This window comes from Cynoglossus semilaevis, chromosome 13, assembly GCF_000523025.1.
Source record: "Cynoglossus semilaevis isolate Cse_v1.0 chromosome 13, Cse_v1.0, whole genome shotgun sequence".
Taxonomy (NCBI): domain Eukaryota; kingdom Metazoa; phylum Chordata; class Actinopteri; order Pleuronectiformes; family Cynoglossidae; genus Cynoglossus; species Cynoglossus semilaevis.
Genome location: NC_024319.1, coordinates 777456 through 781772, shown reverse-complemented (window position 1 = coordinate 781772; position 4317 = coordinate 777456).

The following is a 4317-nucleotide window of genomic DNA, read 5'->3' as shown; positions in this document are numbered from 1 at the left end:
CGGCGCCCCCCCCCAGCCCCCCGCCCCCCCAAATAGAACCTATAAAACAGCGGCAACATAAAAGAAGAGGATGCGGAATATTAGATCGATATAAAATAAGCAAAGAATCACTGGACAAACGAGAGTCGTCATCTTCATTGGCTCCCAGTCCCAGGGGCCGGGTTAAAGTTTATTGGCAGCTCGTTGCCAAAAATAGAGCATATTGCAATGAATGTTGATGATGAGGCTGCTGTGAAAATACATTCATATATTTACCATGTGTCTGAACCGACCAGAGACGGAGGACGTGACGAGACCTGGGGAGAATGTGAATGTGAAAAAAAACACACCCCTACAGGTCGGGGTGAGGTGAGGGGTCAGGGGAGGGGTCCTACACCAAGAGATTTTTCAAACTTATAATTAATTCTCAGGTACTGATAGTTACTATTATTTTGTCCAGTTCATTTATGTTTAGTAAATGGTATTTACCAGTGACCCCCCAATCCCTAAACCCCCCCAGGGGCATTTGTAAGTCCATGTTTTTATTGGTTTTTTTTAGAAGTCTGTATGGCAGGGGTCAGGGGTCATTTGTCGTAGGGCTAGAATTTTTCTGGACAGACACGTTGAAGGCCAGACAACATTTTTATTTGATTATTTGATGTCAGATTGGACAATTCAGCGGGCCACATTTGGCCTGCGAGCCACCAGTTAGTTATCACTACTGTAATGTTCAGTATCACAAGGCAGATTCCTTGAATCATTGAACTGAAGTTTGAGGTTTGACGGCTGTTCTTCTGGTTGTTCAGTTGTTAGCGGTGACTGACTGTGGGTTCGATTCCCGTTGATGGATCAGGTCCATCATGACTCTGTACCTTCCTCGTCTATAAACTGAATCCCCCGTGTGTCTGAGTGACTGATCAGGGCTGTGATTGTCCTCCCCCTCACTCACCCTCCCGCCCCCCTCCACCCCGACATACATCAACCGCAGCACATATATCTTGTGCGGTCTGCGACTCCCAGTCGAAGACGACCGGAGTCGCAGTCAACGGTGCAATCAGCGCCGTAATTGGGCCAATTCTTCATAACCTTGAGGCCTCGTGGCGTCTCGCCTTGAATGGTAAAAAATTGTGAGGCTGAGTGTTTGTGATTTTTTTTTCTGTAGTAGATGATGTAGTACTCTCTTGTGAGGTTCTACTGCACGACTACAGTCGCCGTCTGTAGTTCAAGTTCGAGTCGTAAAACTCTGGGACCAGATGTTTGGCCACCGAGTGGGAACACAATGTGGTCGGACTTGTAGACCAGCAAGTCCCCCAGTCTGTTGTACCAAGGACCGGTCGACCGGTCCCAGCCGTAACTGTGGACTTTATACTGTTGGTATCGGAGTCTGAATGACCTTTGACCTTTTGTTTTTAAACTTTGACAGATTATCGACTTGAATGAAAACCGTACAGGGATCTGAACTGGATTCTTTTAAAATGAAGTCAATCAGTAAAACTGAAGCACAGCTTTTCACTGTGTCCCACTGCGGTCCGGTACCTACGGACCGACACCGGCCCCCGGACCGGGGATTTGGGTTTGGGGATCCCTGCTGTAGACCAGTGTTCCCCAAACTTTTTTTTTTTCTGGGGAACCATATATTAAAAGTCACAAACCTTTACGACTCAAGTCGATAGACATTATTCGTAAACTCCTGGGAAACATGATGCAAGACGACCTCTTGCGACCCACCTGAGGGTCGCGACCCAGTCTTTGGGAAACAATATTTGGAGCCTCACGTTCTCAAACCAAGGATGGAGTTAAAGGTTTGAACTTGTACCGTCTTCAACAACGACTCGTTCCTGTCGATATATATACATGTTTCTGTGGAGAAAACCATTCAAAACACTCACCCTGTTTACACCATACACTGTATGGACGACTGTGAACACGCTTGTTGCGGTAACCATGGCTACGACATGGGGTGGATTTCAGTGTGAGAGCAGTTTCTTTGTATTCTGTTCTGCTTTTGGAAAACACTTCAAAGACCTCTCTTTGGACTCGACGCTAACTACTCTGTTAGCTCCTCTATGAACTCCCCCTTTGTCTCTCTCCCTCTCTCTCTCTCTCTCTCTCTCACACACACACACACACACAAACTCTCACACCAAACCTTTCTTCTTTACAATCACAATGCCTTGAAACCCACTTTTCATTTGTCGCCATCTTCCTCGGAGATCAATACGACTCTGTCAGAGTTTGAAAAGTTGACTAGGTGTTCTTCGTCTTCTTCGTCTTCTTCTTTGTCTTCTTTTCTTCTTCTTTTCTTCTTTTTTTTTTTTTTAAAAAAAAACCCCACATCTGACCTGGAGATGAGCTCCTATCGACTCACCGCTGACGGGAGACGTTCGATCCCCTGCATAATGTTGAGTCTGGTGACACGACTTCTTTGTGTTTCTGTGGAAGGAAAGAGAACGGAGATCAATGCCAAACATATTTCACCAGTCATTTTTGAGGCTCAATCAAAGTGGAGCAATTTTTCCAAACAATTACAAACAATCTCGCCTCGCGCGTCTTTGCCGAGCAATCATAGGTGCTGGGCGAAAGCGGTGAAAGGCGGCGTGTGGAAATTGATTGTTCTCTTTCTCCGCTGTTGCTCTTTTTAAAAATAAACAAAATGTGTTGATCAATGCCATCAACTGCAGTCTGACAATGACTGGGCCGCACAATGAACAGACTCCATGTTTTTGGAGCCATTTGTTAAGATGAAGAAGCGACTCGCCGGCCCATCCATTGATTGTTGGCTGGTTGTGAAGGTAACGGTCGTTTAGAACGAGAGACGAAATCAGAGCGTTCTGTCGTACGTAGCCGTTCAAGCTGAAGGGATCGACTGGGGGGAACTGGGAGGAACTGGGAGGAACTGGGAGGAACTGGGAGGAACTGGGAGGAACTGGGAACTGTCCCAGTCTTTACTATCAAATTATAATGAGATTCATGTTGAACGTTATTTATTGTCATTTTTTTGATAGATTACTATAGGATTAAGATTTGTTCAGATTATGTTAGATCAGATTAGATTAGATTAGATTAGATTAGCATTTCTTTAGATTATGTTAGCTCAGATTAGATTAGATTAGGATTTGTTCAGATTATGTTAGATCAGATTAGATTAGATTAGATTAGCATTTCTTTAGATTATGTTAGACTGGATCAGATTAAATTAGATTAGATCAGTTCCGATTAGATTAGAATAGATTAGGTTTTGTTTAGATTATGTTATACTAGATTAGGTTGGATTAGATTTGGATTTGTTTATATTATGTTAGATCAGATCGGATTAGATTAGATCAGATTAGATTGAACATTATTGATCCCACACAAGGAAAAACAGAACAGAATAAAATAAAATAGAATAGACGTGTCTCTAGAGGTTCATGTTCTTTCAAAAACTTTCTTCCTTCGACTTTCTCCCAATACTCACAGGATTGGTGTAATTCAATCCTATCCCCGTAATCCCAGAGGGCCTCTGGGGCCCCACAGATGATCGCAGGACGGTCTTCAAGGTCCATGTCCCGGGGACTCGTCTTTGCATGATCTGCTGACCAGCTCTCTCTCTCTCTCTCTCTCTCTCACGTCGAGTGTCACTTGAGTCCATTCTTTGATGTTGTCCTCACCACCTGGTACACTTCCCCGCAGGACGGTCTTCAAGGTCCATGTCCCAGGCTGACTCGTCTTTGGAGTGGAGTGAGCAGGTCGCCATGGGGACCGCTGCTTTGACTGATCTGCTGCTGGACCTCCTCATCTGTGATGCGTGGGCTGTAGGAGAAGCCCGGGAGTTCTCCGCGGCGTCTCATCTCCAGGCTCTGGATCCAGCTGTGAGGCTCCTGGAGTTCCTGACAGGAAGAGTCACCGGAATAATCTCAGTCCTCCACTAAAGGTAACTGTTCACTCGAAATCGGCCGAGGTGTGAATCTGAGTGTGAATGGTCCATATGTGGCCTGTGATACTGTCAGGATGTTACACCCCCCACCCCCCCTCCTCACCCCTTCACCCCCGCCTGTAAAAGTATAACGCAGTGGAAGATTAAGAATAAAATATAAAATATTAGATATTAGAAGTTGAAGTGTTTCAATTAAAGTCATTAGATTGTTTGACTCATTTGAGAATAAAAACAGTGAAGCACATTAGCAGAGAACGACCCTCATGAATAATAAGAAAGAACCAAAGGAATAGAGTCGTTAATTACTCTGCAAATGAGCAAAACAAACACAGTTGTTAAAAATTATTGTCTCACAGATCACAGAACCTTGAGAGGAGAATCCCCCTCTCCCCCTCCCTCTTCGCCCCCCCCGCACCCCCCCA